At 41.4% G+C, this 22,606-nt stretch overlaps 6 non-coding genes across 6 annotated transcripts; 1 reads left to right on the top strand and 5 right to left on the bottom strand.

Annotated features, from left to right (window-relative positions):
- The first annotated feature begins 1,315 nt into the window (after nucleotides 1-1,315).
- On the top strand, nucleotides 1,316-1,431 carry LOC140310794 (U5 spliceosomal RNA). Its single transcript, XR_011916831.1, has one exon. It is a non-coding gene; the product is annotated as a U5 spliceosomal RNA (small nuclear RNA).
- Nucleotides 1,432-2,879: 1,448 nt separating this feature from the next.
- LOC140310379 (U2 spliceosomal RNA) lies at nucleotides 2,880-3,063 on the bottom strand. The gene has a single exon (XR_011916456.1). It is a non-coding gene; the product is annotated as a U2 spliceosomal RNA (small nuclear RNA).
- Nucleotides 3,064-3,371: 308 nt separating this feature from the next.
- On the bottom strand, nucleotides 3,372-3,485 carry LOC140310721 (U5 spliceosomal RNA). Its single transcript, XR_011916765.1, has one exon. It is a non-coding gene; the product is annotated as a U5 spliceosomal RNA (small nuclear RNA).
- A 2,199-nt stretch (nucleotides 3,486-5,684) lies between these two features.
- On the bottom strand, nucleotides 5,685-5,868 carry LOC140310856 (U2 spliceosomal RNA). Its single transcript, XR_011916886.1, has one exon. It is a non-coding gene; the product is annotated as a U2 spliceosomal RNA (small nuclear RNA).
- Nucleotides 5,869-6,176: 308 nt separating this feature from the next.
- LOC140310720 (U5 spliceosomal RNA) lies at nucleotides 6,177-6,290 on the bottom strand. The gene has a single exon (XR_011916764.1). It is a non-coding gene; the product is annotated as a U5 spliceosomal RNA (small nuclear RNA).
- A 13,873-nt stretch (nucleotides 6,291-20,163) lies between these two features.
- Nucleotides 20,164-20,279, bottom strand: LOC140310806 (U5 spliceosomal RNA). Its single transcript, XR_011916842.1, has one exon. It is a non-coding gene; the product is annotated as a U5 spliceosomal RNA (small nuclear RNA).
- Between the last annotated feature and the right edge of the window lie 2,327 nt (nucleotides 20,280-22,606).

Here is a 22,606-nt window from a genome sequence, read left to right as displayed (position 1 = left end):
TTGTCTCACGTATTAGATTATGCTTAAGATACGAATGGGTTTATCAGTCACATCAGAATCCATACATACTGATCCTCCCGTAATAAAATGGTCGGATCTTATCAAACACACTTTGCTTCTTGTGACAATCAAGTCAGCGAAACAGCGTATACACGTCAAGACACTGAATCAAGTTTGCCACAAGAACTCATAAGTTTGGCAGTATTGCTCTGCCGTCAGCAATCATACACCCATTTTATTTTCGTGAGACGTGCAGGCACCTGTTCATCTACTGTTCTATCACTATGAATTAGTTTATCTATTATCAATAAGGATACTTCTACAACTACTATCAAAGTATGTCCAGACTTCTTATGTTGTCAGTTGCTATATATGAATAAGTGGATAGCTACTGACAAGCATTAAGCATGTCACACAGCCCAAACATATAACATTTCAGGACACACCACACAGTTAACAACCACAGTGAAGTGTCAAAGCCCAAACATTCAACAGGACACTTACACAACACATTCAAATCAAACAGTCAGACAACATACAAGAACATATACCCCAGCCGGCATTGCTCCCTGCCTATTTTCCTACAGCTCACTATGTGTGCGCACACCTTTATTCACAAACTCTTCAACTTATACTCTTTTACCGAAGCTGATACAGCTCGATTGGCCGAATACCCTTAGATCCTAGTTCGGTGAATTTGACATCTGCCTTACATGTAACAGATTAGCGGTTTAGCAGTTTTAATTTAGTTTGAGTGAAGGAATTCATTTTATAGCAAAATCCGAAATCGTGAAGCACTCATGAAAGTAAGCTTATTCTCGGATTCCTGAAACTTTAGATTTGCTCTTTCTTTTACTGCAAAGTACAACGTTGTTTTTTTTGTTTAAATCTTTCTAGACATGGTAAATATGAACGACAAAGCAGTTTTGACATAGTTTGAGTGAAGGAATTCATTTTATAGATAAAATCCCAAGAGTCTGCAGAGAAAAGAGAGTGAATGCGAAGTAGACTTTAACACGGCTATGGGAGCGGGCCGAGTGTCGGCTAACCGGGAGAATTGCTTGAAAGAAACGCGACACCGAATGAGCGGTCAGAACAAAGCCTCAATACGGGATTCTCGTGGTGTTTTTGTTGCTGCCTTGTCTTTTGCATAGAGTAAAAGAAAAGGCAGCCATCGAATAGGGCCCGATTGTTCCTACTTGGTCAGCCGAGGAGCAAGGGGGGGGGGCAAGCGTCTCAACCAAGCAAAGCTCACCATGGGGAAGGTGGCTATACCAACTAGCCTGATGCCCTGCTCCCGCAGTGACAGATAATCGTACTCTGGTTTCTCTTCATAACATACAAGTCTTTCGCCTTTTACTAAAGACTTCCGTGGAGAGCAGCACTAATGAGTTGTTTCAATTATATTACCGGGAGTTGTGTAAGTGTCCTGTTGAATGTTACATGTTTGGGCTTTGACACGCTTCACTGTGGTTGTTAACTGTGTGGTGTGTCCTGAAATGTTATATGTTTGGGCTGTGTGACATGCTTAATGCTTGTCAGTAGCTACCCACTTATTCATATATAGCAACTGACTACGTAAGAAGTCCGGACATACTTTGATAGAGTAGTTGTAGAAGTATCCTTATTGATAATAGATAAACTAATTCATAGTGATAGAACAGTAGATGAACAGGTGCCTGCACATGTCTCACGAAAATAAAATGGATGTATGATTGCTGACGGCAGAGCAATACTGCCAAACTTATGAGTTCTTTTGGCAAACTTGATTCAGTGTCTTGACGTGTATACGCTGTTTCGCTGACTTGATTGTCACAAGAAACAAAGTGTGTTTGATAAGATCCGACCATTTTATTACGGGATGATCAGTATGTATGGATTCTGATGTGACTGATAAACCCATTCGTATCTTAAGCACAATCTAATACGTGAGACAACGCCCTGGCACACGATAAAAAAAAAAAGAGAGAGCGGTTTTGTGTCCCCACAGTCCATAATGTAGAAAAGAGAGAAAAAAGCCTTTCTGATTTGGTGTGTGTGCTCATAGTGCAGAGTGTAGAGAAAAGAAAGCCGTTTTGGTGTCACGGGTGTTGTGACTTACACACACACATTTCTAAATTGAGAAAGGAAATTATTTTAGAGGAAGCACTAGAGTTTAGATCCCACATTTGTTGATAGGCATTCATTTATTTCTTCACTTCTGATAAAAATGATAAGACTGACCTAAAGAATTGGAGGCCCATCACACTTTTAAACTTTGACTGTAAACTTTTTAGCAAGGTTTTAACGACACGGATGTCCTCTGTTTTAGAGGAGGTAATTCACCCAGACCAGGCTTGTGTCATCTCAGAGAGACAACTCACCGACAGCCTCGTACTGATTCGAGACATCATTGATTACGCTAGAGACAGAAACACCCGGCTTGTCATCTTAAATTTAGACTTTGAAAAAGCTTTTGATCGGGTCTCGCATCAATATCTCTTTCAGGTGTTGCAGCCATCGAATAGGGCCCGATTGTTCCTACTTGGTGAGATTTGCTTGGTTGAGACGCTTGCTCCCCCCCCCTTGCTCCTCGGCTGACCAAGTAGGAACAATCGGGCCCTATTCGATGGCTGCCTTGTCTTTTACTCTGTGCAAAAGACAAGGCAGCCACAAACACCACGGGAACACCGTATTGAGGCTTTGTTCTGACCACTCATTCGGTGTCGCGTTTCTTTCAAGCAATTCTCCCGGTTAGCCCACACTCAGCTCGCTCCCAGAGCTGTGTTAAAGTCTACTTCGCATTCACTCTCTTTTCTCAGCAGATTAAAAGAAAGTTTCATCTTGGGCTCCCTGAAACTTCCATCCTGCATCGCTGTTTGCTTTTTCACAAGAGCAGAGAAGAGCGCACCGTTCCCAGCGGCACGGCAGTACTGGGTCGATGCTTGGAGTGAACGGAGCAAGCTTCTTTTTCAACTCCTATTCTTAAAAATCCATTTAATATGTAGTCCTCGTATAGAGGACATATTAAACTGATAAGAACAGATACTACACTTGATCTTAGCCAAAAGGCCGAGAAGCGATAACTGTCCACTGTTTCAGGTCCGAGGGCCCTTGCTGGCACAATGCGCACTTGTAGCAGTGTTCTTTTTATGGCCATAGGTGGCCAGAGTGTCACGTTGCACCTCCGCCCACCCGCTGCACTGAGCACTCTTCAGCCCTTTTAAATGGTATAACTTTGCACTCCCGCATGCTCCAGCAAGCACCATTCAAGCAACAACTTTGCACTCCAGCTTCGAACATCGGCACAATCGCAACAAGTAAGGCGACTCTACTCAGAGAAGTAACTCTGCACAGTAACAAAATTTATTTTGCACAGACAGAAAGGGCTTCACCCGCAAAGGTAAAGCCTGCCAAAAATAGAAACAACTCATTAGTGCTGCTCTCCACGAAAGTCTTTAGTAAAAGGCGAAAGACTTGTATGTTATGAAGAGAAACCAGAGTACGATTATCCGTCACTGCGGGAGCAGGGCATCAGGCTAGTTGCCATAGCCACCTTCCCCATGGTGAACGTTGCTTGGTTGAAACGCTTGCCCCTGTGCAATCGACAAGGCAGCAACAAAAACACCACGGGAACACCGTATTGAGGCTTTGTTCTGACCGCTCATTCGGTGTCGCGTTTCTTTCAAGCAATTCTCCCGGTTAGCCCACACTCGGCTCGCTCCCAGAGCCGTGTTAAAGCCTACTTCGCATTCACTCTCTTTTCTCAGCAGACTCTTGGGATTTTATCTGTAAAATGAATTCCTTCACTCAAACTATGTTAAAACTGCTTTGTCCTTCATATTTACCATGTCTAGAAAGATTTAATAAAAAAAAAAACAACGTTGTACTTTGCAGTAAAAGAAAGAGCAAATCTAAAGTTTCAGGAATCCGAGAATAAGCTTACTTTCATGAGTTCTTCACAATTTCGGATTTTGCGATAAAATGAATTCCTTCACTCGAACTAAATTAAAACTGCTAAACCGCTAATCTGTTACATGTAAGGCAGATGTCAAATTCACCGAAATAGGATCTAAGGGTATTCGGCCAATCGAGCTGTAGCAGCTTTGGTAAAAGAGTATAAGTTGAAGAGTTTGTGAATAAAGGTGTGCGCACACATAGTGAGCTGTAGGAAAATAGGCAGGGAGCAATGCCGGCTGGGGTATATGTTCTTGTATGTTGTCTGACTGTTTGATTTGAATGTGTTGTGTAAGTGTCCTGTTGAATGTTACATGTTTGGGCTTTGACACTTCACTGTGGTTGTTAACTGTGTGGTGTGTCCTGAAATGTTATATGTTTGGGCTGTGTGACATGCTTAATGCTTGTCAGTAGCTACCCACTTATTCATATATATAACAACTGACAACATAAGAAGTCTGGACATACTTTGATAGTAGTTGTAGAAGTATCCTTATTGATAATAGATAAACTAATTCATAGTGATAGAACAGTAGATGAACAGGTGCCTGCACATGTCTCACGAAAATAAAATGGGTTTATGATTGCTGACGGCAGAGCAATACTGCCAAACTTATGAGTTCTTGTGGCAAACTTGATTCAGTGTCTTGACGTGTATAGGCTGTTTCGCTGACTTGATTGTCACAAGAAACAAAGTGTGTTTGATAAGATCCGACCATTTTATTACGGGAGGATCAGTATGTATGGATTCTGATGTGACTGATAAACCCATTCGTATCTTAAGCACAATCTAATACGTGAGACAACGCCCTGGCACACGATAAAAAAAAAAAGAGAGAGCGGTTTTGTGTCCCCACAGTCCATAATGTAGAAAAGAGAGAAAAAAGCCTTTCTGATTTGGTGTGTGTGCTCATAGTGCAGAGTGTAGAGAAAAGAAAGCCGTTTTGGTGTCACGGGTGTTGTGACTTACACACACACATTTCTAAATTGAGAAAGGAAATTATTTTAGAGGAAGCACTAGAGTTTAGATCCCACATTTGTTGATAGGCATTCATTTATTTCTTCACTTCTGATAAAAATGATAAGACTGACCTAAAGAATTGGAGGCCCATCACACTTTTAAACTTTGACTGTAAACTTTTTAGCAAGGTTTTAACGACACGGATGTCCTCTGTTTTAGAGGAGGTAATTCACCCAGACCAGGCTTGTGTCATCTCAGAGAGACAACTCACCGACAGCCTCGTACTGATTCGAGACATCATTGATTACGCTAGAGACAGAAACACCCGGCTTGTCATCTTAAATTTAGACTTTGAAAAAGCTTTTGATCGGGTCTCGCATCAATATCTCTTTCAGGTGTTGCAGCCATCAAATAGGGCCCGATTGTTCCTACTTGGTGAGATTTGCTTGGTTGAGACGCTTGCTCCCCCCCCCTTGTTCCTCGGCTGACCAAGTAGGAACAATCGGGCCCTATTCGATGGCTGCCTTGTCTTTTACTCTGTGCAAAAGACAAGGCAGCCACAAACACCACGGGAACACCGTATTGAGGCTTTGTTCTGACCACTCATTCGGTGTCGCGTTTCTTTCAAGCAATTCTCCCGGTTAGCCCACACTCAGCTCGCTCCCAGAGCTGTGTTAAAGTCTACTTCGCATTCACTCTCTTTTCTCAGCAGATTAAAAGAAAGTTTCATCTTGGGCTCCCTGAAACTTCCATCCTGCATCGCTGTTTGCTTTTTCACAAGAGCAGAGAAGAGCGCACCGTTCCCAGCGGCACTGCAGTACTGGGTCGATGCTTGGAGTGAACGGAGCAAGCTTCTTTTTCAACTCCTATTCTTAAAAATCCATTTAATATGTAGTCCTCGTATAGAGGACATATTAAACTGATAAGAACAGATACTACACTTGATCTTAGCCAAAAGGCCGAGAAGCGATAACTGTCCACTGTTTCAGGTCCGAGGGCCCTTGCTGGCACAATGCGCACTTGTAGCAGTGTTCTTTTTATGGCCATAGGTGGCCAGAGTGTCACGTTGCACCTCCGCCCACCCGCTGCACTGAGCACTCTTCAGCCCTTTTAAATGGTATAACTTTGCACTCCCGCATGCTCCAGCAAGCACCATTCAAGCAAAAACTTTGCACTCCAGCTTCGAACATCGGCACAATCGCAACAAGTAAGGCGACTCTACTCAGAGAAGTAACTCTGCACAGTAACAAAATTTATTTTGCAGAGACAAAAAGGGCTTCACCCGCAAAGGTAAAGCCTGCCAAAAATAGAAACAACTCATTAGTGCTGCTCTCCACGAAAGTCTTTAGTAAAAGGCGAAAGACTTGTATGTTATGAAGAGAAACCAGAGTACGATTATCCGTCACTGCGGGAGCAGGGCATCAGGCTAGTTGCCATAGCCACCTTCCCCATGGTGAGCGTTGCTTGGTTGAAACGCTTGCCCCTGTGCAATCGACAAGGCAGCAACAAAAACACCACGGGAACACCGTATTGAGGCTTTGTTCTGACCGCTCATTCGGTGTCGCGTTTCTTTCAAGCAATTCTCCCGGTTAGCCCACACTCGGCTCGCTCCCAGAGCCGTGTTAAAGTCTACTTCGCATTCACTCTCTTTTCTCAGCAGACTCTTGGGATTTTATCTATAAAATGAATTCCTTCACTCAAACTATGTTAAAACTGCTTTGTCCTTCATATTTACCATGTCTAGAAAGATTTAATCAAAAAAAAAACAACGTTGTACTTTGCAGTAAAAGAAAGAGCAAATCTAAAGTTTCAGGAATCCGAGAATAAGCTTACTTTCATGAGTTCTTCACAATTTCGGATTTTGCGATAAAATGAATTCCTTCACTCGAACTAAATTAAAACTGCTAAACCGCTAATCTGTTACATGTAAGGCAGATGTCAAATTCACCGAAATAGGATCTAAGGGTATTCGGCCAATCGAGCTGTAGCAGCTTTGGTAAAAGAGTATAAGTTGAAGAGTTTGTGAATAAAGGTGTGCGCACACATAGTGAGCTGTAGGAAAATAGGCAGGGAGCAATGCCGGCTGGGGTATATGTTCTTGTATGTTGTCTGACTGTTTGATTTGAATGTGTTGTGTAAGTGTCCTGTTGAATGTTACATGTTTGGGCTTTGACACTTCACTGTGGTTGTTAACTGTGTGGTGTGTCCTGAAATGTTATATGTTTGGGCTGTGTGACATGCTTAATGCTTGTCAGTAGCTACCCACTTATTCATATATATAACAACTGACAACATAAGAAGTCTGGACATACTTTGATAGTAGTTGTAGAAGTATCCTTATTGATAATAGATAAACTAATTCATAGTGATAGAACAGTAGATGAACAGGTGCCTGCACATGTCTCACGAAAATAAAATGGGTGTATGATTGCTGACGGCAGAGCAATACTGCCAAACTTATGAGTTCTTGTGGCAAACTTGATTCAGTGTCTTGACGTGTATACGCTGTTTCGCTGACTTGATTGTCACAAGAAACAAAGTGTGTTTGATAAGATCCGACCATTTTATTACGGGAGGATCAGTATGTATGGATTCTGATGTGACTGATAAACCCATTCGTATCGTAAGCATAATCTAATACGTGAGACAACGCCCTGGCACACAATCAAAAAAAAAAAGAGAGAGCGGTTTTGTGTCCCCACAGTCCATAATGTAGAAAAGAGAGAAAAAAGCCTTTCTGATTTGGTGTGTGTGCTCACAGTGCAGAGTGTAGAGAAAAGAGAGAAAAGAAAGCCATTTTGGTGTCACGGGTGTTGTGACTTACACACACACATTTCTGAATTGAGAAAGGAAATTATTTTAGAGGAAGCACTAGAGTTTAGATCCCACATTTGTTGATAGGCATTCATTTATTTCTTCACTTCTGATGAAGTTTCAACAATAAACAACAAACTTTGTATTATGAGAAAGAACCAGACTCATTCTTCAGGAATCCGAAAATAAGCTCTATTTTACGAGTTATGCACGAATTCGGATTCTCCTATAAAACGAATTCCTTAACTCTAACCAAGTTAAGACTGCTTTGTCCTTCATATTTATTCATGTCTAATCAAGTTTCAACGATAAACAACGTTGTACTTTGTAGAATGAGAAAGAACTTCTTCAGCAATAAGCATCTCTCGACATATGACGAAATACAGATTTTGCTATAAAATTAATTCCTTCTATCAGCCTGACTTAAAACTGTTTGTCCTCCTTATTTATCCACTTCAAATCAAGTTTCAACAATTAAAAAAATGTTGTAGTTTGAGAAAAAACAACTTAATCTTAAGCAATCAGTAGGGTAAGAAAGGGTAAGAAAAGGTGCCAAATGCCAACCATACATCACTAAAAGGTGGAGCGGAAGTATTCGGCTGCAAGTAGGTGCGAATGCCTGACAATGTATGATCAAAAGAGGGAGCGGAGGTTTTCGGCTGCAAGGTCTTAATGTCCAACCATAATTTGTAAAAACCGGGGAAGAAAAGGCTCGAAAGCCCGACTATACACCATCAAAAGCGGGAGCGGAGGTGTTCGGCTGCAAGTAGGTGTGAATGTTCGACCACAATTTGTAAAAAGCGGGTAAGAAAAGGTTCGAATGCCCGACTATATATTAACCAAAGCAGGAGGAGAGGTCTTCGGATAAGAGTGGGTGAGAATTTACAACCATAATCTATAAAATGCGGTGAAAAAAAAGGTGTGAATACCCCATAGAACACTAAAAGGTAGAGCGGAAGTGTTCGGCTGCAAGAAGGTGTGAATGTCTGACCATAGTTTGTAAAAAGCGGGTAAGAAAAGGTTCGAATGCCCGAACATACACCATCAAAGGAGGGAGCGGAGGTGTTCCGCTGTAAGAAGGTGTGAATGTCCGACCATAGTTGGCAAAAAGCAGGTAAGAAAAGGTTAAAATACCCGATTGTACACAATCAATAGCGGGAGCAGAGTTGTTCCGCTACTAAAAGGTGTGAAAGTCCGACCATGGTTGGCAAAAAGCAGGTAAGAAAAGGTTAAAATACCCGATTGTACACAATCAATAGCGGGAGCAGAGTTGTTCCGCCACTAAAAGGTGTGAAAGTCCGACCATGGTTTGTAAAAAGCGGGTAAGAAAAGGTGCGAATGCCCGACAATGTATGATCAAAAGAGGGAGCGGAGGTTTTCGGCTGAAACAAGGTCTGAATGTCCATCCATATTTTGTAAAAATCTGGGAAGAAAAGGCTCGAAAGCCCGACTATACACCATCAACAGCTGGAGCGGATGTGTTCAACTGCAAGAAGGTCTGAATGTCCATCAATAATTGCTAGAAAACATGGAAGAGAATTTTCGAATATCAAACCGCACATGATCATAAGCGGGAGAGGAGGTGTTCAAATGCAAGAAGGTGTGAATGTCCACCCATAATTACTGCAAAATGGGTAAGAAAAGGTACGAATGCCCAACCATACATGATCCTAACAGGGAGCGGAGGTGTTTGGCTGCGACAAGGTGTGTATGTCCACCCATAATTAATGAAAAGCGGGCAACAAGTAGGTTTGAATAACCATCATCAAAAGCAGGAGTGGATGTGTTCGGCTACAAGAAGGTTTGAATGTCTGACCATAGTTTGTAAAAAGCGGGTAAGAAAAGGTTCGAATGCCCGAACATACACCATCAAAGGAGGGAGCGGAGGTGTTCCGCTGTAAGAAGGTGTGAATGTCCAACCATAATTGGCAAAAAGCAGGTAAGAAAAGTTTTAAATACCCTATTGTACACAATCAATAGCGGGAGCAGAGTTGTTCCGCTACTAAAAGGTGTGAAAGTCCGACCATGAATTGTAAAAAGCGGGTAAGAAAAGGTGCGAATGCCCGACAATGTATGATCAAAAGAGGGAGCGGAGGTTTTCGGCTGAAAGAAGGTCTGAATGTCCATCCATAATTTGTAAAAATCGGGGAAGTAAAGGCTCGAAAGCCCGACTATACACCATCAACAGCTGGAGCGGAGGTGTTCAGCTGCAAGAAGGTCTGAATGTCCATCAATAATTGCTAGAAAACATGGAAGAGAATTTTCGAATATCAAACCGCACATGATCATAAGCGGGAGAGGAGGTGTTAAAATGCAAAAAGGTGTGAATGTCCACCCATAATTACTGCAAAATGGGTAAGAAAAGGTACGAATGCCCAACCATACATCATCAAAAGCAGGAGTGGATGTGTTCGGCTACAAGAAGGTTTTAATGTCCGACCATAGTTTGTAAAAAGCGGGTAAGAAAAGGTTCGAAAGCCCGAACATACACCATCAAAAGAGGGAGCGGCGGTGTTCCACTGTAAGAAGGTGTGAATGTCTGACCATAGTTGGTAAAAAGCGGGTAAGAAAAGGTGAAAATACCCGATTGTACACAATCAATAGCGGGAGCAGAGTTGTTCCGCTACTAAAAGGTGTGAAAGTCCGACCATGGTTTGTAAAAAGCGGGTAAGAGAAGGTGCGAATGCCCGACACTGTATGATCAAAAGAGGGAGCGGAGGTTTTCGGCTGCAAGAAGGTCTGAATGTCCAACCATAATTTTGTAAAAACCGGGGAAGAAAAGGCTCGAAAGCCCGACTATACATCATCAAAAGCGGGAGCGGAGGTGTTCAGCTGCAAGGAGGTCTGAATGTCCATCAATAATTGCTAGAAAACATGAAAGAAAATTTTCGAATATCAAACTGCACATGATCATAAGCGGGAGAGGAGGTGTTCAGCTGCAAGAAGGTGTGAATGTCTACCCATAATTACTGAAAAATGGGTAAGAAAAGGTTCGAATGCCCGAATATACATCATCAAAAGCGGAAGCGGAGGTGTTCGGCTGCAAGAAGGTGTGAACGTCCGACCAAAGTTTGTAAAAAGCAGTGAAGAAAAGTTTCGAATATCCAACCAAACATAATCAAAAGCAGAGCTGTTCGACTGCAAGTAGGTGTGAATGTCAGATCATAATTTGCAAAAAGCTGATGAGAAAGGGTGAGAATGCCCGACTATACACCATCAAATGCGGGAGCGGAAGTGTTCGGCTGTGAGTAGGTGTGAATGTCAAACCATAATTGCTGAAAAATGTGTTAGAAAAGACTAGAATGCCGGACCATACATCATCAAAAGCGGGAAAAGTGGTGTTCGGCTGCAAGTAGGTGTGAATGTCCAGCCATAATTACTCACAAACCGGTAAGAAAAGGTAGTATTGCCAGACCATACATTATCAAAACAGGGAGCGGAGGTGGTTCAGCTGCAAGGTTTGAATGTCTGACTAAAGTTTATAAAAAGCGGGTAAGACAAGGTGCGAATGCCTGACAATGTATGATCAAATGAGGGAGCGGAGGTTTTCGGCTGCAAGGTCTGAATGTACAACCATAATTTGTAAAAAGCGGGTAAGAAAAGGTTTGAATGCCCGACTATATATTAACAAAAGCAGGAGGAGAGGTCTTCGGATGAGTGGGTGAGAATTTCCAACCATAATCAATAAAATGCGGTGAAAAAAAAGGTGTGAATACCCCATAGAACACTAAAAGGTGGAGCAGAAGTGTTCGGCTGCAAGAAGGTGTGACTGTTCGACTATATTTGGTGAAAAGCAGGTGAAGCAAGGTCTGAATGCCCAACCTTACATCATCAAAAACGAGATCAGAGGTGTTTGGCTGCAAGAAGGCCATAGTTTGCCAAAAGCGGGTAAGCTGCGAATGACCGACTAAATATCAAAAAAAGTGGGGGCGGAGGTTTTCGGATGCAAGTGGGTGTGAATATCCCACCATACAAGTATGGTGGAGAGGAAGCTGTGAATGGCCGACCATAGTTTGGAAAAAGCGGGTAAGAAAAGGTTTGAATGCCCGAACATACACCATCAAAAGAGGGAGTGGAGGTGTTCCGCTGTACGAAGGTGTGAATGTCCGACCATACTTGGTAAAAAGCGGGTAAGAAAAGGTTAAAATACCCGACTGTACACAATCAATAGCGGGAGCGGATGTGTTCGGCTACAAGAAGGTGTGACAGTCCGACCATGGTTTGTAAAAAGCGGGTAAGAAAAGGTGCGAATGTCCGACAATGTATGATCAAAAGAGAGAGCGGAGGTTTTCGGATACACGAAGGTTTGAATGTCCTACCATAGTTTGTAAATAGCGGGTAAGAAAAGGTTCGAATGCCCGACTATACACCATAAAAAGCGGGAGTGGAGGTGTTCCGCTGTAAGACGGTGTGAATGTCCGACCATAGTTGGTAAAAAGTGGGTAAGAAAAGGTTAAAATACCCGACTGTACACAATCAATAGCGGGAGCGGAGTTGTTCGGCTACAAGAAGGTGTGAAAGTCCGACCATGGTTTGTAAAAAGCAGTTAAGAAAAGGTTCGAATATCCAACCAAACATAATCGAAAGCGGGAGCAGAGCTGTTCGACTGCAAGTATGTGTGATTGTCCAGCCATAATTACTCACAAACGGGGGAAGAAAAGGTAGTATTGCCAGACCATACATGATCAAAACAGGGAGCGGAGGTTCAGCTGCAAGGTGTGAATGTCTGACTATAGTTTGTAAAAAGCGGGTAAGACAAGGTGCGAATGCCCAACAATGTATGATGAAAAGAGAGAGCGGAGGTGTTCGGCTGCAAGGTCTGAATGTCCAACCATAATTTGTAAAAACCGGGTAAGAAAAGGCTCGAAAGCCCGACTATACATCATCAAAAGCGGGAGCGGAGGTGTTCAGCTGCAAGAAGGTGTGAATGTTCGACTAAAGTTTGTAAAAAGCTGGTAAGACAAGGAGCGATGTCCCGACATTGTATGATCAAAAGCGGGAGCGGAGGTGTCCAGCTGTGAGTAGGTGTGAATGTCCGACCATAATTGCTGAAAAATGTGTTAGAAAAGGTAAGAATACTGGACCATACATCATCAAAAGCGGGAGAGGTGGTGTTCGGCTGCAAGAAGGTGTGAAAGTCCAACAATGGTTTGTAAAAAGCGGGTAAAAAAAGGTTCGAATGCCCGAATATACATCATCAAAAGCGGAAGCGGAGGTGTTCGGATGCAAGAAGGTGTGAACGTCCGACCAAAGTTTGTAAAAAGCAGTGAAAAGCGAGAAAAAGCATTTCGTGAGTTCTGCATGATTTGGGATTTTGCTTATAAAATGCATTACTTCACTCAAACTATGTTAAAACTGATTTGTCCTTCATATTTACCATGTCTAGAAATATTTAAAAAAAAAAAACAACGTTGTACTTTGCAGTAAAAGAAAGATCAAATCTAAAGTTTCAGGAATCCGAGTATAAGCCTGCTTTCATGAGTTCTGCACGATTTCGGATTTTGCTATAAAATGAATTGCTTTGCTCAAACCAAGTTAGAACTGCTTTGTCCTTCCATATTCATCAATGTCTAGATCGACTTCAACAAAGAAAAACATTGGACTTTGAAGTAGAAGAAGTTGAAATCCATCTACACATTGATAAATATGAAGGACAAAGCAGTTCCCACTTGCCCATAAGAAAATAAGCTTATTCTCGGATTCCTGATCCTTCAGTGTTGCTCTTTCTTCTACTGCAAAATACAATGTTGTTCTTTGTTGAAGTCGATCTAGACATTGATAAATATGAAGGAAAAAGCAGTTTTAACTTGGTTTGAGTGAATGAATTCATTTTATACATAAAATCCGAAATCGTGCAGAACTCATGAAAATAAGCTTATTCTCGGATTCCTAAAACTTTTGATTTGCTCTTTCTTTTATTGCAAAGTACAACGTTGTTTTTTTGTTTAAATCTATCGAGACATTGATAAATATGAAGGTAAAAGCCGTTTTAACATAGTTTGAGTGAAGGAATTGATTTTATAGATAAAATCCCAAATCATGCAGAACTCCTCAAAAGGGAGGTATGGCTTAATCACAAGTGTGGCTCTTTCTCATTCAGGGTAATATGAGGAAGTTTATGCTTGAAATATATGTAGAAATGGGTACATATGAAGGACAAAGCAGTGTTAACTTAGTTTGAGTGAAGGAATTCATTTTATACATAAAATCCCAAATCATGCAGAACGTATGAAAAGAAGCTTATTCTCGGATTCCTGATCCTTCAGTTTTGCTCTTTCTTCTACTGCAAAATACAATGTTGTTCTTTGTTGAAGTTGATCTAGACATTGATAAATATGAAGGAAAAAGCAGTTTTAACTTGGTTTGAGTGAATGAATTCATTTTATACATAAAATCCGAAATCGTGCAGAACTCATGAAAATAAGCTTATTCTCGGATTCCTAAAACTTTTGATTTGCTCTTTCTTTTATTGCAAAGTACAACGTTGTTTTTTTGTTTAAATCTATCAAGACATTGATAAATATGAAGGTAAAAGCCGTTTTAACATAGTTTGAGTGAAGGAATCAATTTTATAGATAAAATCCCAAATCATGCAGAACTCCTCAAAAGGGAGGTATGGCTTAATCACAAGTGTGGCTCTTTCTCATTCAGGGTAATATGAGGAAGTTTATGCTTGAAATATATGTAGAAATGGGTACATATGAAGGACAAAGCAGTGTTAACTTAGTTTGCGTGAAGAAATTCATTTTATACATAAAAACCAAAATCGTGCAGTACTCATGAAAATAAGCTTATTCTCGGATTCCTAAAACTTTTGATTTGCACTTTCTTTTACTGCAAAGTACAACGTTGTTTTTTGTTGAAATCTATCTAGACATTGATAAATACCAGCCGAAACTCTGCTGCCGCTTTTGATAATTTATGGTTGGGCATTCTTACCTTTTCTTACCCGATTTTTACAAATTATGATCTTACATTCACACCTACATCTATGGTCGGACATTCACACCGTCTTACAGCGGAACACCTCCGCTCCCTCTTTTGATGATGTATGGTTAGACATTCGCACCTTTTCTTACCCATTTTTCAGTAATTATGGGTAGACGTTCACACCGTCTTGCAGCCGAACACCTCCGCTTCCGCTTTTGATGGTATATAGTCGGGCATTCGAGCCTTTTCTTACCCACCTTTTACTTACTATGGTTGGACATTCAAACCTTCTTGTAGCCGAACACATCCGCTCCTGCTTTTGATGATGTATGATTTGGCATTCGCACCTTTTCTTACCCATTTTTCAGTAATTATTGGTCGGACATTCAGACCTTCTTGCAGCTGAACACCTCCTCTCCCACTTATGATTATGTGTGGTTTGATTTTCGAAAATTTTCTTTCATGTTTTCTAGCAATTATTGATGGACATTTAGACCTTCTTGCAGCTGAACACCACCTCTCCCGATTTTGATTATGTATGGACCGGCATTTTTACCTTTTCTAACACATTTTTCAGAAATTATGGTTGGAGATTCACACCTACTCATAGCCGAACAACTCCGCTACCGCATTTGATGGTGTATAGTCGGGCATTCTCACCCTTTCTCATCAGCTTTTTGCAAATTATGATCTGACATTCACACCTACTTCCAGTCGAACACCTCCGCTCCCGCTTTTGATTATGTTTGGTTAGATATTCGAACCTTTTCTTAACTGCTTTTTACAAACTTTGGTCGGACGTTCACAATATCTTGCAGCCGAACACCTCCGCTTCCGCTTTTGATAGTGTATATTCGGAAATACGAACCTTTTCTTACCCGCTTTTTACAAACCAAGGTCGGACTTTCACAACTTCTCTCAGCTGAACAACTCAGCTCCCTCTTTTGATTGTGTACAGTCGGGTAATTAAACCTTTTCTTACCCGCTTTTTACCATCTATGGTCGGACATTCACACCGTCTTACAGCGGAACACCTCCGCTCCCTCTTTTGATGATGTATGGTTAGGCATTCGCACCTTTTCTTACCCATTTTTCAGTAATTATGGGTAGACATTCACACCTTCTTGCAGCTGAACACCTCCTCTCCCGCTTATGATCATGTGCAGTTTGATATTCGAAAATTTTCTTTCATGTTTTCTAGCAATTATTGATGGACATTCAGACCGTCTTGCAGCTGAACACCTCCGCTCCCACTTTTGATGGTGTATAGTCGGGCTTTCGAGCCTTTTCTTCCCTGGTTTTTACAAATTATGGTTGGACATTCAGACCTTCTTGCAGCCGAAAACCTCCACTCCCTCTTTTGATCATACATTGTCGGGCATTCGCACCTTTTCTTACCCGCTTTTTACAAACCATGGTCGGACTTTCACACCTTTTAGTAGCCGAACAACTCCGCTCCCGCTATTGATTGTGTACAGTCGGGTATTTTAACCTTTTCTTACCCGCTTTTTACCAACTATGGTTGGACATTCACACCTTCTTACAGCAGAACACCTCCGCTCCCTGTTTTGATTATGTATGGTTTGACATTCGCACCTTCTCTCACCCGCCTTTTACTATGGTCGGCCATTCACAGCTTCCTCTCCACCATACTTGTATGGTGGGATATTCACACCCACTTGCATCCGAAGACCTCCGCCCCCACTTTTGTTGATATTTAGTCGGTCATTCGCACCTTACCCGCTTTTGGCAAACTATGGCCTTCTTGCAGCCAAACACCTCTGATCTCGCTTTTGATGATGTAAGGTTGGGCATTCAGACCTTGCTTCACCTGCTTTTCACCAAATATAGTCGGACATTCACACCCACTTTGCATCCGAAGACCTCCGCCCCAAATTTTGTTGATATTTAGTCGGACATTCGCACCTTACCCGCTTTTGGCAAACTATGGCCTTCTTGCAGCCAAACACCTCTGATCTCGCTTTTGATGATGTAAGGTTGGGCATTCAGACCTTGCTTCACCTGCTTTTCACCAAATATAGCCGGACATTCACACCTTCTTGCAGCCGAACACTTCCGCTCCACCTTTTAGTGTTCTATCACACCTTTTTTTCACCGCATTTTATACATTATGGTTGGAAATTTTCAACCACTCTCATCCGAAGACCTCTCCTCCCGCTTTTGTTAATATATTTGAACTTTAGTCGGACATTCAAACCTTCTTGCAGCTGAACCACCTCCGCTCCCTGTTTTGATCATATATGGTCTGGCAATACTACCTTTTCTTACCCGTTTGTGAGTAATTATGGCTGGACATTCACACCTACTTGCAGCCGAACACAACCTCTCTCGCATTTGATGATGTATGGACCGGCATTCTTACCTTTTCTAACACATTTTTCAGCAATTATGGTCGGAGATTCACACCTACTCACAGCCGAACAACTCCGCTCCCGCATTTGATGGTGTATAGTCGGGCATTCTCACCCTTTCTCATCAGCTTTTTGCAAATTATGATCTGACATTCACACCTACTTGCAGTCGAACAGCTCTGCTCCCGCTTTTGATTATGTATGGTTGGATATTCGAACCTTTTCTTAACTGCTTTTTACAAACTTTGGTTGGACGTTCACACCTTCTTGTAGCCGAACACATGCACTCCTTCTTTTGATGATGTATGGTTGGGCATTCGCACCTTTTTTTTACCCATTTTTCAGGTATTATGGGTGGACATTCACACCTTCTTGCAGCTGAACACCTCCTCTCCCACTTATGATCATGTGTGGTTTGATTTTCGAAAATTTTCTTTCATGTTTTCTAGCAATTATTGATGGACATTTAGACCTTCTTGCAGCTGAACACCACCTCTCCCGATTTTGATGATGTATGGACCGGCATTTTTACCTTTTCTAACACATTTTTCAGCAATTATGGTTGGAGATTCACACCTACTCACAGCCGAATAACTCCGCTACCGCATTTGATGGTGTATAGTCGGGCATTCTCACCCTTTCTCATCAGCTTTTTGCAAATTATGATCTGACATTCACACCTACTTCCAGTCGAACAGCTCTGCTCCCGCTTTTGATTATATTTGGTTAGATATTCGAACCTTTTCTTAACTGCTTTTTACAAACTTTGGTCGGACGTTCACAATATCTTGCAGCCGAACACCTCCGCTTCCGCTTTTGATGGTGTATATTCGGGCATACGAACCTTTTCTTACCCGCTTTTTACAAACCAAGGTCGGACTTTCACACCTTCTCTTAGCTGAACAACTCCGCTCCCTCTTTTGATTGTGTACAGTCGGGTAATTTAACCTTTTCTTACCCGCTTTTTACCATCTATGGTCGGACATTCACACCGTCTTACAGCGGAACACCTCCGCTCCCTCTTTTGATGATGTATGGTTAGACATTCGCACCTTTTCTTACCCATTTTTCAGTAATTATGGGTAGACATTCACACCTTCTTGCAGCTGAACACCTCCTCTCCCGCTTATGATCATGTGCAGTTTGATATTCGAAAATTTTCTTTCATGTTTTCTAGCAATTATTGATGGACATTCAGACCGTCTTGCAGCTGAACACCTCCGCTCCCACTTTTGATGGTGTATAGTCGGGCTTTCGAGCCTTTTCTTCCCCGGTTTTTACAAATTATGGTTGGACAGTCAGACCTTCTTGCAGCCGAAAACCTCCACTCCCTCTTTTGATCATACATTGTCGGGCATTCGCACCTTTTCTTACCCGCTTTTTACAAACCATGGTCGGACTTTCACACCTTTTAGTAGCCGAACAACTCCGCTCCCGCTATTGATTGTGTACAGTCGGGTATTTTAACCTTTTCTTACCCGCTTTTTACCAACTATGGTTGGACATTCACACCCACTTGCATCCGAAGACCTCCGCCCCCACTTTTGTTGATATTTAGTCGGTCATTCGCACCTTACCCGCTTTTGGCAAACTATGGCCTTCTTGCAGCCAAACACCTCTGATCTCGCTTTTGATGATGTAAGGTTGGGCATTCAGACCTTGCTTCACCTGCTTTTCACCAAATATAGTCGGACATTCACACCTTCTTGCAGCCGAACACTTCCGCTTTTAGTGTTCTATGAGGCATTCACATATTTTTTTTCACCGTATTTTATAGATTATGGTTGGAAATTCTCACCCACTCTCATCCGAAGACCTCTCCTCCCGCTTTTGTTAATATATAGTCGGGCATTCGAACCTTTTCTTATCCGCTTTTTACAAATTATGGTCGAACATTCACACCTTCTTGCAGCTGAATACTTCCGCTCCACCTTTTAGGTATGTATGGTTGGCATTTGCACCTCTTTTTATACTGATTGCTGAAGATTAAGTTGTTCTTTCTCAAACTACAAATTTTTTTTAATTGTTGAAACTTGATTTGAAGTGGATAAATAAGGAGGACAAACAGTTTTAAGTCAGGCTGATAGAAGGAATTAATTTTATAGCAAAATCTGTATTTCGTCATATGTCGAGAGATGCTTATTGCTGAAGAAGTTCTTTCTCATTCTACAAAGTACAACATTGTTTATCGTTGAAACTTGATTAGACATGAATAAATATGAAGGACAAAGCAGTCTTAACTTGGTTTGAGTTAATGAATTCGTTTTATAGGAGAATCCGAATTCGTGCATAACTCATAAAATAGAGCTTATTTTCGGATTCCTGAAGAATGAGTCTGGTTCTTTCTCATAATACAAAGTTTGTTGTTGAAACTTCATCAGAAGTGAAGAAATAAATGAATGCCTATCAACAAATGTGGGATCTAAACTCTAGTGCTTCCTCTAAAATAATTTCCTTTCTCAATTTAGAAATGTGTGTGTGTAAGTCACAACACCCGTGACACCAAAACGGCTTTCTTTTCTCTACACTCTGCACTATGAGCACACACACCAAATCAGAAAGGCTTTTTTCTCTCTTTTCTACATTATGGACTGTGGGGACACAAAACCGCTCTCTCTCTTTTTTTTTTTTATCGTGTGCCAGGGCGTTGTCTCACGTATTAGATTATGCTTAAGATACGAATGGGTTTATCAGTCACATCAGAATCCATACATGCTGATCCTCCCGTAATAAAATGGTCGGATCTTATCAAACACACTTTGTTTCTTGTGACAATCAAGTCAGCGAAACAGCGTATACACGTCAAGACACTGAATCAAGTTTGCCACAAGAACTCTAAAGTTTGGCAGTATTGCTCTGCCGTCAGCAATCATACACCCATTTTATTTTCGTGAGACATGTGCAAGCACCTGTTCATCTACTGTTCTATCACTATGAATTAGTGATCTATTATCAATAAGGATACTTCTACAACTACTATCAAAGTATGTCCGGACTTCTTATGTTGTCAGTTGCTATATATGAATAAGTGGGTAGCTACTGACAAGCATTAAGCATGTCACACAGCCCAAACATATAACATTTCAGGACACACCACACAGTTAACAACCACAGTGAAGCGTGTCAAAGCCCAAACATGTAACATTCAACAGGACACTTACACAACTCCCGGTAATATAATAGAAACAACTCATTAGTGCTGCTCTCCACGGAAGTCTTTAGTAAAAGGCGAAAGACTTGTATGTTATGAAGAGAAACCAGAGTACGATTATCCGTCACTGCGGGAGCAGGGCATCAGGCTAGTTGGTATAGCCACCTTCCCCATGGTGAGCTTTGCTTGGTTGAGACGCTTGCCCCCCCCCCCCCTTGCTCCTCGGCTGACCAAGTAGGAACAATCGGGCCCTATTCGATGGCTGCCTTGTCTTTTACTCTATGCAAAAGACAAGGCAGCAACAAAAACACCACGAGAATCCCGTATTGAGGCTTTGTTCTGACCGCTTATTCGGTGTCGCGTTTCTTTCAAGCAAATCTCCCGGTTAGCCCACACTCGGCTCGCTCCCATAGCCGTGTTAAAGTCTACTTCGCATTCACTCTCTTTTCTCTGCAGACTCTTGGGATTTTATCTATAAAATGAATTCCTTCACTCAAACTATGTTAAAACTGCTTTGTCGTTCATATTTACCATGTCTAGAAAGATTTAAACAAAAAAAACAACGTTGTACTTTGCAGTAAAAGAAAGAGCAAATCTAAAGTTTCAGGAATCCGAGAATAAGCTTACTTTCATGAGTGCTTCACGATTTCGGATTTTGCTATAAAATGAATTCCTTCACTCAAACTAAATTAAAACTGCTAAACCGCTAATCTGTTACATGTAAGGCAGATGTCAAATTCACCGAAATAGGATCTAAGGGTATTCGGCCAATCGAGCTGTAGCAGCTTCGGTAAAAGAGTATAAGTTGAAGAGTTTGTGAATAAAGGTGTGCGCACACATAGTGAGCTGTAGGAAAATAGGCAGGGAGCAATGCCGGCTGGGGTATATGTTCTTGTATGTTGTCTGACTGTTTGATTTGAATGTGTTGTGTAAGTGTCCTGTTGAATGTTTGGGCTTTGACACTTCACTGTGGTTGTTAACTGTGTGGTGTGTCCTGAAATGTTATATGTTTGGGCTGTGTGACATGCTTAATGCTTGTCAGTAGCTACCCACTTATTCATATATAGCAACTGACAACATAAGAAGTCTGGACATACTTTGATAGTAGTTGTAGAAGTATCCTTATTGATAATAGATAAACTAATTCATAGTGATAGAACAGTAGATGAACAGGTGCCTGCACGTCTCACGAAAATAAAATGGGTGTATGATTGCTGACGGCAGAGCAATACTGCCAAACTTATGAGTTCTTGTGGCAAACTTGATTCAGTGTCTTGACGTGTATACGCTGTTTCGCTGACTTGATTGTCACAAGAAACAAAGTGTGTTTGATAAGATCCGACCATTTTATTACGGGAGGATCAGTATGTATGGATTCTGATGTGACTGATAAACCCATTCGTATCTTAAGCATAATCTAATACGTGAGACAACGCCCTGGCACACAATCAAAAAAAAAAAGAGAGAGCGGTTTTGTGTCCCCACAGTCCATAATGTAGAAAAGAGAGAAAAAAGCCTTTCTGATTTGGTGTGTGTGCTCATAGTGCAGAGTGTAGAGAAAAGAGAGAAAAGAAAGCCGTTTTGGTGTCACGGGTGTTGTGACTTACACACACACATTTCTGAATTGAGAAAAGAAATTATTTTAGAGGAAGCAGTAGAGTTTAGATCCCACATTTGTTGATAGGCATTCATTTATTTCTTCGCTTCTGATGAAGTTTCAACAATAAACAACAAACTTTGTATTATGAGAAAGAACCAGACTCATTCTTCAGGAATCCGAAAATAAGCACGAATTCGGATTCTCCTATAAAACGAATTAATTAACTCAAACCAAGTTAAGACTGCTTTGTCCTTCATATTTATTCATGTCTAATCAAGTTTCAACGATAAACAACGTTGTACTTTGTAGAATGTGAAAGAACTTCTTCAGCAATAAGCATCTCTCGACATATGACGAAATACAGATTTTGCTATAAAATTAATTTCTTCTATCAGCGTGACTTAAAACTCTTTGTCCTCCTTATTTATCTACTTCAAATCAAGTTTCAACAATTAAAAAAAAATTGTAGTTTGAGAAAGAACAACTTAATCTTCAGCAATCAGTATAAAAAGAGGGTAACAAAAGGTGCAAATGCCAACCATACATCACTAAAAGGTGGAGCGGAAGTATTCAGCTGCAAGTAGGTGTGAATGTTCGACCATAATTTGTAAAAAGTGGGTAAGAAAAGGTTCGAATGCCCGACTAAATATTAACAAAAGCGGGAGGAGAGGTCTTCGGATGAGAGTGGGTGAGAATTTCCTACCATACAAGTATGGTGGAGAGGAAGCTGTGATTGGCCGACAATAGTAAAAAGCAGGTGAGAAAAGGTGCGAATGTCAAAACATACATGATCAAAACAGGGAGCGGAGGTGTTTGGCTGCGACAAGGTGTGAATGTCCACC

This window comes from Leuresthes tenuis, unplaced genomic scaffold, assembly GCF_036924035.1.
Source record: "Leuresthes tenuis unplaced genomic scaffold, fLeuTen1.0.hap1 SCAF_6, whole genome shotgun sequence".
Taxonomy (NCBI): domain Eukaryota; kingdom Metazoa; phylum Chordata; class Actinopteri; order Atheriniformes; family Atherinopsidae; genus Leuresthes; species Leuresthes tenuis.
Note: the sequence above shows the minus strand (reverse complement) of the source record. Positions and strands in the feature narration are given on the sequence as shown.